This window comes from Ursus arctos, unplaced genomic scaffold (genome assembly GCF_023065955.2).
Source record: "Ursus arctos isolate Adak ecotype North America unplaced genomic scaffold, UrsArc2.0 scaffold_4, whole genome shotgun sequence".
NCBI lineage: Eukaryota > Metazoa > Chordata > Mammalia > Carnivora > Ursidae > Ursus > Ursus arctos.
Genome location: NW_026623056.1, coordinates 63,295,482 through 63,308,231, shown reverse-complemented (window position 1 = coordinate 63,308,231; position 12,750 = coordinate 63,295,482).

The window sequence follows — 12,750 nt, the reverse complement described above, 5'->3', positions numbered from 1 at the left end:
ACATACAATACTTCTTTTTCCCTTCACCAATCATCAAATATCATTATTTGTTTAATATAGATTAGGAATGCATCATTTTGGCATAAAGCACACAGTGCGACAGGCAAGCCGACTGCCTGATCTAAAATCCTGACTATACCACTATTCACAAGTTACTTTACTTTCTCTGACTGAGTTTCCTCTTCTAAATCAAAACCAAAAAAAAAAAAAAAAAAAAAAAAGAGGAAGAGGGAAATAAAAAGAATAAAAAACGCTTCAAAAGTCTGTGTTAAAAAATTAAGTCAACTATTAAATGCAAAGAGCTGACACATATGTCTGGTAAGTGTATAAGCATTCAGTAAGTGTTAGCCCTTGTTTTCTTATAAGAAAATATTTTAGATTAAGGCATGTGTTTACCAGTTTTCAGGCTATAAGCATTGTTTAGAATATCAAAGGTAATTTTGACAAGTGTTCATCTACTCTGCTTTATAAGACCACATTAAAAGTAACATAGATGAGAAGTAGAGATAGGCATGCCAGATATTTTCAATTTGTCCTTCCATATTTACACCCCATTCTTCGCTATGCTTTTTATAAAACACATCCTTTGTCATTCAGTTTCCTTTTATTTTTGTTTATTTATTTTTTATCACTGGAAGGACAACAGAATTAGAAGGGAGAAAAGTGACGTTGAGTGTTATTTCCCTAACCTCATTCATGACATGTCACTATGTATTAGTAAGATCACTAAAGGTCACAGCTCCTGTTGGGAAGTTCACTACTAAAGACAGATATTTTCTCTGGGTTCTAAGCAATTTTTCTTTTTTTTTGCTGGTATAATAAAATACCATAAACTTAGAATCCTCAAATGACACAAATGTGTTATTTTACAGTACTGCTGATCACAGGTCTGAGTGGGTCAAAATCATGGTATCAACAAGGCTGCATTTTCTTTCCTGGAGGCTCCACTGGAGAATCCATTTCATTGCCTTTTACAGTTTCTAGAGGATTATAGCCCTTCCCTGCATTTTGAAAGCCAACAATGTTTTGTCATAGTCATTTCTCCCTCTGACTATAGCCATTAAGTTTCTCTACTATTAGGGATCTATGTGATCAGATTATTGGGCCCATTTGGGTAATGCAGGATAATTTCACCATTTGAGAGAGACCTTACGTTAATCACATTTGCTAAGTCTCTTTCACCACGTAAGGTAAAAGTTTCCAGGGATTACAATGTGGGTATCTTTTAAGGTCCTTTTTTCTACAACCACCATTCTAGAGTGATCGATCCATCGCAGCTGTTGCCAGCTGTGAAGTACTACAGCATCTCTTGATGTTTCTCTTAACTCTGGCCATACGTTTATGAATAAAATTCTCATAAACAATCCATTTTGAGAGTGCAAGGATACTGACAATCCCATATAAACATATTGGAGAGAGGGTATCAGTGAAAAAGAGATTATACAGCCCTTTTAGAAGAGTGTGAGCCAACAAAGACTTGGTAGCTGGATTAGTAGTAAGCAGGAAGCAAAAACCGAAAGGAGTTTCAGAAAGAGACAACCATGGGAAATAAGACAAAAACTCTTGAAGAATTCCTGAGAAACTTGGGGGAACAAGGGAACCATGAACCGTGAAAGATGAAGTGGACCATTTGAAAACGGGGTGTTGAGTAAACACCTGCACAATATATCAACTACATTAACTGCTTTCAGGCAGAACAATTGAGGTTTTTTGGTTTATTTTGTTTTGTTTTAGAAACATCGAATGGGCAAGATTCTGAATTCCTGGGCACCTAAAAAAGAGGGCAGGAGTTCTAGGTTGAAATTTTATTTTCTCAGGAAATAGTTAAAAACTCAGCCAGTCAGCCCTGCCCTGATCCTAAAGCCCTAGCAGGTAGGACTATAATTCTCAGTGTTGAAGATTGCAGACTTCATCTTGGAAGACTAAACCTATATTAAAGACCAGCATATACTGACAGTTTAGGTCTTTTCCAACAAAATGGTCTTCCTATTACCCAGTCATCTATGAGAATCAAATAGATAATAAGCATCATTCTAACATACAGAATGTCACTGGCCATGTTAGAGGATGGAATAAACTCCACCAACAATAGAATACTTTGAAAGCAGACCAGCTAAAGAACAGAAACAACAAAAAAATCCTTTAGAATCAGTTTTTTAATTCTAAAGTACCTACAAAATTTAAAATAGATTATAATACAAACAATGCAATTTCCCCCCAAAATAGAGCAAATAGAAACAAGAATGGAAAAAAAAATACATCACCCAAGACAATTCAATAATAGCCTAATAATAATTTCAGAAAAAAGAAAGAGAAAATAAAGGGGCAAAATAGGTTAGGGGACTGAAATTAAAAGGCCAGATAGTTACAACCTTTCTATCTGTTGGCTTCTAGACTGCATGCAGGCAAATTAAGCTTAACGTGGGTTAGTGTTCACTGTAGACATAGCATCCTTAGGTAGCAGGAATGCCCACCATTAGCAATGACCATGTGGTGGAAAGCAATGATGTTAGTCTACATGGACCCCTGCTTCATGACCTTGCTGTGGTTCCTTTTTCTGTCTTCTCTTCCTCCTGCGTTTCTTCTAATCTGGCTCACCAGCCTTCACAACAATGCAGTGAGTTTCCTAGGACCCTTCACATAAATTTCTGTTCTGCTTAGGTTAGCTAGATTTGTTTTTCTTCCTTGTAACTGAGATCAATGAATCATACAATTTATTACCCTTTTAGTACTATTTGACTTTTAACTATGTGTGTGTGTGTGTGTGGTAGTTTTAAATGAAAAAAAAAAAAAGAAAAAGAAGAAGAATTACCCTGGAGAAAGAGCTTATTTATAGCAAAATTCTAGGGAGTTGGATTTTTTTCCCCCAAGTAGAAAATAACTTGTCTACTATACATTTTGCAGAGAAAGGTATAGGTTAGGCAGTGATCATTTTTGAAGCATCTATGCATTTGGTGCTGGTGTGAGGTCTGAAATATTATGATCATTAACAATTAGTATTTATTAACTAAACTATTTAAATAAATAAAAATACTCTTTCATGATATTATAGAATATTCTTTAGTTTCTTTTTGTTGTTGTTGTTCTTTTTGCTCAGGATTTAAATGCTCATTCTTTAAAAAAACCACCCTGTTCTAACTCACATTTCTTCCTGTTTTATCTACCAAGATAACTTCCCTTGCCTTTTTCGGTGGTAATGTGATTTTTTTTTCCCTAGAAGTTTGTTTTTGTATAAATGACAAACTCTTCTGCTCTGGGTAGGCATGATAAGGCAGGAATGAAATGATTAAGTATTTAGATTTAAATAATTTGTCTCTCTCTCTCTTAATTTCCCTCTTTCTTCCTCCTTCCTTTTTTCCTCCTTCCCTCCCCTCATTCCTCTCTCTCTTCTATCACACACACACATGCACACACGCACCCACATGTGCACACACATACACACCTTCAGCATTTCTTTGTAACCCATTCTCATTGCTTTTTAATGAAGACTTTTTGTATGATATTGAACACTAATTGAGACTGTTATACAATAAATTTTATGTATCTAGGAAAATATGTGGAAGTTCAAAAGCTTGTTTTTTAAGCATTCACATCTATAAGTAAAAACTATTCTTCTACTTATATAAATATAATATTTGTTGACTGTTTTCAGATGAGCTAAAGCCTCTTTTAGAATGTATTAATTATTGAGAAAAAGTAAATAGAAAAATCAGATTATGTTTTATTCAAATTATACTAGAAAATGCCATATTTTAAAATCTCAAGCATAAGCTGCATAGCCTTTTTTTGTTCTCTGTGATTAGAACAAACATATGAGCTATGTATAGCATTTTATGAGAGCATATTATAATCAATCTAATCCCATTATACTTGGTAAACAAATCAGCCCTAAAATTGCTGAAATTTATCATAGATTCCAATAAATGTTCATGCATTATTTGCTCTGCTTTCCTTAAACATGTGTTGCTAAGCCCATTTTAGGCTTCCACATAAGGATTAGCCTTTCCAATCACACTGAAGGCCAGATTGCTTAACTACAGCACACAGTGTCATGCTACAGATAATCCATGCCCTTGATTAATGCTCTTATAATCAATTGCTGTCTGGAAGTGACTCCTTCCCATCACACTCTTCACAAAAAGAGCAGATGGTATTTAAAAGGTTATGGCAGGAGGGCATTACAGAGGTCAAATGGAACATCGATCAAGTGGGCAGAAAAATTGCCTTTTTTCTTCTTCTTTCTTCTTATCCTGAGAGTCCATAAGGGAATGTGGTGTATGAATTATAGTTTGATCTATAGTTTAAGCCCAAGATATTTTCTTGTTTCAAATTTTTGTGTTGTTTTGGGTAATGAACCTGGAAATTGGATTTCTTGTGTGCCAATAAAAAATTGTATCAATATGAACATCTCAAAGAATTAATTCTAGACTTAAAAAGAGGGGTTTTTTTTTCAAAATTTTTAATGCAACCTGATGGTTCCAACTTAATAAAAGTTTAATATATAGTGACTCTTTGATCAGATTTTACAAAGGTAATGGTTTTATTTATAGAAACATACCAAATTTTCATTTTTATGTGAAATTAACATAGTGCTATATGGCTATACATATAGATTTTCTCTTTCCCTTCCTGTCCTTTATCACTCTAGTGACAGTCTATCATATATTTCAAAGCAATCAATTCTCTTTTTAATTGGTATCCTTACTTCAAATGAGGAAGAATCATGGTCAGAAGGCTGCATTCCCATGTGCAGAACACTAAGATTGAAATTAACTAAGAAAATGTCAGTATAAGGTTGCTTAAAAATTGAAATGTTTCATTTTCATAAATTAGTGCCTACAAAATACATAGATTCAGATGCCTTGATCATGAATAGGTCTCTTCTACACATTATGATGATAATAAAGATACTAATTTTATAAATAAAGAGGATATGTACCCTTGAATTTAGAGAGGAAAAAAAAGCCTTTTGAACAAGGCTTTGGTAGAATATTTAAGATATGAAACATTTGTGTAGCTTACTATTGTTGCATACCTATTTAGTCAATAATCATTTACTAAGTGCCTCTTCTCTACTTATGTGTTAACCACTCAGGGATACCGAAACTTTATCTTTGTTGTCAAGTAATTTACATATATTTGGGGAGGAAATAACTTGCATGCAAAAAGTAAAATAACATTGACAGTTTTTTCAAGAATTTCCATAAGAGAATAATTTGTTAAATGTCAAATGAGTGGTCCTCACAATAATGCTGTCATGATGTTACTAGGGAAAGAGATGCCTGCGCTCTAGACTGGCCAAGGAAATTTTCAGATTGCTAAGAAAAGGGCTTTAAGAATGAATAGCATTTAGAAAATCATTGGGATCTGGGAAGGCATTGCAGAGAGAAGGTATAGTAGAAGCAGAGACACATAAGTGAAATAGTCCTAGCTTTTTTAGGCCAGTAGAGCTGCAGGAGAAATTTCACACAGCAGATATGTTTGAAAGTCTATTGAGGGCAGATAGTAAAGAAGCTTAACTCTGTGCATAAATGTTTGAACTTATCATTTGCATCGACATGGATGGAACTGGAGGGTATTATGCTGAGTGAAATAAGTCAATCAGAGAAAGACATTTATTATATGATTTCACTCATATGAAGAATATAAGAAACAGTGCAGGGGATCATAGGGGAAGGGAGGGAAAACAAACGGAATGGGAAGAAATCAGAGAGGGTGACAGAGAGACTCTTAACTGGGAAAGAAACTGGGTTGCTGGAGGGGAGGTGGGTGAGGGGATGGAGTAACTGGGTGATGGGCATTAAAGAGGGCAGGTGATGTTGTGAGCATTGGGTGTTATACGAAACAGATGAATTACTGAACTCTACATCTGAAACTAATAGTACACTATATGTTGGCTAATTGAATTTAAATTAAAACAATAAACTTTATGACATATGCAAATGTTTTTGATGGAGTTTCATTTCACATAACTTTATGCTAAGTTTTCTCCAGTGGTATGTAAAGTTTTTCTGCATTTTAACTTTCTCTCTTATAGACATATATGGCTTTTAGCAACATCCTGTCTACTGGTATAAATTAATCTGAAATTAATAAAAACTAATTTTGATAGATACTACCGTGAAAGTTAACTCTAATTTGCAAGAAAGCTAACATGTCAAAGTATGTGAGAATGTTCACTTTATGGTTATGATATGCATTACAATAGGAGACCAGAGTAATCATAAAGGTTTCATTGATAGAAACAGATACTAGACATTAAAAGTTTTATTGAATGACTACTCTACAACAGGCCGCGGGAAAAACAGACCTGATAAAATATGAACCCTGCTTCTCAGGAGTTTCCAATCTAGTGGACAAGGCATGCTGCTATATATGCTGTGGTAAGTAACAGGGGTCCCATAAGAAGGACATATGACAGTGACCCAGAACATGACTTGGAAAAGCAGTAAGAGCTGACCTTAGATTGGGGCATGGACTTTAGCATGTACGAGCGATGAAAATACTGGAAAGGATTTGGGGATGTGTTCACATTGTAAATGTTTTTTCCCTACCTACATATTCTGAGATAGCCCTGGGGTCAAGACAAGAAGCCTTCCTTCCAACCCACTAAGAATCATTGACTTTAGCCTGGAAGAAGGCAATAATATGAAAAATGTCTGTATTTTCAAAATATCTATGCAAAATGGAAGAATAGAAATAGTATAGTAAAATTACCTAAAATTTGCCTTAATGTACAGATGAAGGTTATATTCTTTCTTGTGTGATCTTTTTAGGCATCAGTATTATTCTGGCTTTTTCTTTTTTTTTTTTTAATTTTATTCATTTATTTGACAGAGAGAGAGAGAGAGAGAGAGAGAGACATCCAGTGAGAGAGGGAACACAAGCAGGGGGAGTGGGAGAGGAAGAAGCAGGCTTCCAGGGGAGGAGCCCGATGCAGGGCTCGATTCCACGACTCCGGGATCCCTGAGCCGAAGGCAGAGGCTCAACAACTGGGCCACCCAGGCGCCCCTATTCTGGCTTTTTCTATACGAATGACAGGTAAAGGCAGGAAAAATACCAATAAATTCCCAACATGATTAAAGTACAAAAACTTTTAATCTATACAATAGAAAAACTAGGACTGCTGCCTGGCTCACGTTAACTTTCCCAGAGGCCATGTCTAAGCTTACATAGTTACCCATACGAAGCTCCTTCTTCTACCCTCACTCTACCAGGGAATATAAATGGGAAACACTGTCTTCCTCCCTGGGCACAGGATTGATTTAAAAGTGTGATGTGACTGTGCCTGGATCAACTGAAATCTTTCTCAGTACTCTTCCAGTACTTCATTTTTTTAAAGATTTTGTTTATTTATTTATTTGAGAAAGAAGAGGGGGGCAGAAGGAGAGGGGGAGGGAGAGGGAGAGAAAACCCCAAGCAGACTCTGTTTTGAGCACGAGCCTGATGGAGGGCTCAGATCTCACGACTCTGAGATCATGACCTGAGCCAAAATCAAGTCGGACACTTAACCAACTGAGCCACCCAGGTACCCCCTCTTCCAGTACTTTAAAGAGAACCTGAGACACAGAGACCCCTTAATTTCTCAATACACAGTGCTGTGTAGTAATACAAACCCAAAATAGGGGACTGGCCATTCTGAGGATCCTACCATTGCTTCAGAAGATGATGGTAGTAGTTTTGAAGTTATTTATATTAGTATTAGCTAAATCTTTAGGGTTTAACATGCTAGTGCCTTATTTTTTTCTATGCTTGCATTTAGTCATACATTGAGCAAATATTTATTCAGCAACTATTATGGGCATGAGGTACATATGTAGGTGTACATGAGATCTATGGAATGAGATTCACCTCATGCCTTAAAAGTCATTTTTTTTGCTAAAATACCTTTATGAATAATGGTTACTCCTCATTCTTCCACTGCGACAGCACCTTAGGCTCTGTTCATATTCTGTATGATCTATAACTTGCATTATAAAAAAGAAGGTCATATCAACCATGTGAGTTCTTACGGAATTATTTTGTGCCATTTTGCACAAATGAGTATGTTTATGCATTACTAGACAAGAATGTCAATCCCTATGTCAATAGGTAACCTCAGCTCTGAAAAAGGAGACCACACTGTGCACATTGCAGTTAACTGTATTGAATTCTTTCACTTATATTAACCTGATAGACTATTAGTTACTAATGTTATAAAAATATCTTTATAGGGCAAAAGCAGTCTCTGATTATTTTTGCAAGATAGTTCACTTGGTAGCCACCAGCCCATTACTTTAAAACTTGTATTAACACAAATCAGGAGGAAGAAGTAAAATGTCCTCATGATTTTTTTTTCTCTTGCAGCCATAATAAGGGTGGAACATTTGTCAGTAAGGGTGAATTGTCAGCATGATTTGAACATGGCAGTTTTCATGGATGAAAATGGAAAAGCAAAGCGTATTAATCCTAAATAATTATTTAAATGCAAACTTCGCAATTTCCTCTATTTATCCCTGATTTGATATAGATATAAGTACATATAATTTGTGATACTGGGTGGTGCCTTTTTTATGGGGTAATACAAAAATCCTTATAGACCCTGGAAACTCAATGAGCTAGAGAACTAGAAAACACAAGCAAGCTCCTACATGGTCAAGATCATCCCAGTTATAGAAGGATGCCAACTCCTGTCACCCCTATGGTTGTGATGTTCCCGTACATCTCTCCTTGAATGAGAATAAACAAAACAGACAGGAACTGCTTGTGATGCGCACTGTAGGAACAATGCACAGTAAGTACATCAGTGTGCTCCAAGAAAGAATTAGAGCAACGATGTTTCCAGGAGAGCCTGGTATCTCACAGATCAAAATTTTAATTCAGGGATGTGCTTAAAGACAAGTCGTAAAAAGAAAAAAATGAAGCATCTTCATGCGTATATTACACCAGTGCTACTGTCATAATAAAATTATTGCATATTTTGTGACTCTTTATTGAATCAGAAAAGTACGAAGAGTAAATGCAATAATCACTCTGTTGGTTGACCCAGTCTTCTTTGTCTATCAAAGGTTTTTTTCTCAGTCTCATGAAGGGCAAAAAGCAGTCAAGCTTAGAAGTGTGTGCACATCTTTCACAGCTTTCAGAAGGGGAAAAGGTTAAGTTCTGCTCAGGAAGAATGATGTTCTTAAAGACTTATTTATACTTATGTTTATCAAAGTAGTACATATATATAGTAATTAATTGAACTTATGGAGAAGGAAGTAGTGCAAAAGCACAATCCTATTTACCTTAAGTCTCACCTCCTAGCTTTTATTTTTGTTGCTGGCTATATCTAAAATTACATTAAATGTTCTTATACTTCCATTTCTAATTCGTCTCCTGTGGACTATACATTTATGAAAAATGAGAAGGTACATTATTTATGCAAACTTTCCTTCCCTGAATTTTCCAGATGTTAGATATACTTACATTACTAATTTAATTATTTTGTGGTGGCTTCTGTAACTTTATTTGTTTATTTGTTTATTTATTTATTTTACACACAATTTTTAAAAATTTTAATTCCAGTATAGTTAACATATAATGTTATATTAGTTTCAGGTGTATAGTGTAGTGATTCAACAATTCCACACATCATCCAGCACTCATCACAAGTGCCCTCCTTAATCCCCATCACCTATTTCTCCCATCCCCCCACAAACCTCCCCTTTATGGGTATCCCATTGAATTAGTGTTTTTGTATTTTTTGGGTAAATACCCAGCAGTGTGATTACTAGATTACAAGGTAGTTCTATTTTTTTATTTTTTGAGGAATTTCCATACTGTTTTCTACAGTGGCTGCACCAGTTTGCATTCCCACCAATAGTGCATGAGGGTTCCTTTTTCTCCACACCTTCACCAACACTTATTGTTTCTCGTGTTTTTTATTTTAGCCATCTGACAGGTGTGAGGTGATATCTCATGGTGGTTTTGATTTGCATTTCCCTGATGATGAGTGATGTTGAACATCTTTTCATGTGTCTGTTGGCCTTCTGTATGTCTTCACTGGAAAAATGTCTATTCATGTCATCGTCCATTTTTAATTGGATTATTTGGTTTTTTGAGTGTTGATTTGTATAAGTTCTTTATAGATTTTGGATATTAACCTTTCATCAGATATGTCTTTTGCAAATATCTTCTTTCACTCAGCTTTTGTGACTTTAAAAACACTTAGAACTCCATTTCCTATTCCATCAACTACAAACAGTAAGTACTTCTTGTCACTCCACTTTTTTAAAAAGAGGAGAATAGCTACATTTATTTCTACCTTCTTTCCTATCTTTCCGCAACATGTCTTCTGTAGGCTACACTTTTATTTTTAATATTAAAAATGTTTTTAATATCCACATCTATCTTGCAACCATAATTATGTCTCCTGTGTTTGTTTATAGGTATATGTGATAATAAATGTAACTTTTATGGTGTGGCCATCTAGCCTACTAGAATTCAGCACCCAACAATGGTATCAGATGTCATCTATGAGCAATTTTTATGACCATACCAGTATGTTACAGCTGAGTTTCATCCATACTTGTTTGTTAATCTTTAAAGTTGAAACCAACAGAGAATATTTATAGTATGATGATTACTGAAATGTTTTTCAGTGTCAGAAAATGTAGTGATCAATATCATAACCAATTAGACTGACTCTTATTTCTTCCTAGTGTTTGATGTTGTGGTATTAGCCTTTGTCATTCTGCTCTCACACTTTGCACATTAAATAAATGTTAATGATGATGAGGTGATGTGCTTTGCTTATGAATAATATTGACATAAATGATTGTCATAATTGTCATAAACTCTGTTTTAGTGGATAAGTACTAACAAATGAGAAGTAATTTGGATAAACCTCATCAAGTTAGGGATAGTTTAATTAAAAGGAAGATAAAGAGTCAAAGTAATTTCAGAAAAAAAATACATGTGTAGTCATGAAATATGCAGAAATATCAGCCACATTGTGGGCCAAATGTAACTCTTCCAAGAATCTCCAGATTAAGATTCTTTGCATGAGGAGACACACATGCTAACGTTGTAGCTGAAATGGATGTTGGCTGTTGTTTCTAATAATATCATTTTCCAAATAATATCATTTTCCATATACCATTATTCTTCCTGAAAAGGGCTCTGAATAAATGATATTCATTGTGAGTCCTCTCCTAGAGAAAGATAATTTTCTATTTCAAAAAAATTACTTTGAAATATTGTGGTAGGATATAGGATATCGGTAGACTATTGTGGAAACTAATACGATGTGAACATGGGCATGGACACTTGGATGGTTTTCAGTTTTTGGCTTCTATGAATAATGCTGCTAAAACTATTTGTATACAAATCTTTGTTTCAACATATGTTTGCAATTAATCGTTTGGGATACAAGCCTATTAATGGAATTGTTGAGTCCTATGATGAGTATATGCTTATTATTTTTTTTTAGAAAGTGACAACCTATCTCAAAGTGGCTATACCATTTTATATACCCACCAGCAGTGGGTTTCTTCACATCTTTGACAATGCTTGGTATTGTCCGTCTTTCAGATTATAACCATTCTATTGTATATACAGTGGTATCTTATTGCATTTTTAATTTGTATTTCCCTAATTAATTATGCATTTTTCTATGATTAACAGTCATTTGTAAACCTCCCTTGGTGAAATATCAAGTCAAATCTTGTGCTTATTTTCACTGAATTGTAAAAGATCTTTATATATTGTGGATCCAATTCCTTTATCAGATATATAATTTGGAACTCATTCTCCCTCTTAGCAACTTTTTATTTTTGAAATGGTTTCAAAAGTCTTTAATTTTGTTCAAATCCAATTTATAATTTTTTTCTTGTAGGGATTATGCATATACCTCCCTACGTAAAATTTCATGGTGTTGAATGATGCCCATCGCTAAACTAATAAAAAGTAGGACTGTGAAGTTATTTAGAGAGGACATTCTGGAGCTAATTCCACTTCCTAATTGTGAGATCTTGGACACATTTACATTATCATTTTTTGTTTCAGTTTATTCATGTAATCAAAGAATAATAGTTAATACTTCATAGTACTTTCTATGACAAATATAATAACACATGTAAAACACTTTAGAATAATGCCTGGCATTTAGTAAGTGTTGAATATATGTTAGCTAGTATATTCATTTCTTAGGGTTGCTGTTAATAAAGCGCCACAAACTGGGTGGTTGAAAACAGCAGAATTACTCTCTCTCACAGTTCCAAAGGCTAGATGTCTGAAATCAAGTTGCTGGCAAGGCCATCCTCTCTCTAAAGGCTGTAGGGTAGAATTTTTGCATGCTTTCCCTTTAGTTTCTGGTGTTACCAGTAATTCTTGATGTTCCTTGTCTTATAGATAAATCACAACAATGTTTACCTCTGTTGTTACGTGGCATTCTTTCTGTCTGTGTCTGACTCTTCTTCATTTCCTATAAGGATCCACTTTAATGACTTCATCTTAACTTGATTATATCTGTAACTCTAGGAGCACCTGGATGGCTCAGAGTGTTAAGTATCGATCGTTAGCCACTGTTTTTTCCACACCCCAAGCAGAAGTCAGGTGTTGCATGTCTAAAGTTACTTCAATATAGACTTTATCATGGAAAGCTTGAACAGGATTATATTAAATTTGGTGTCTTCCTTAGAATGCTGTGTCCTTTTCAGGGTGACCCTGAAAACCTAAGGGTAAAGCTGGAATTGAGAAATTATTTTTCTCTGGAAAAGAGGCAAGGAC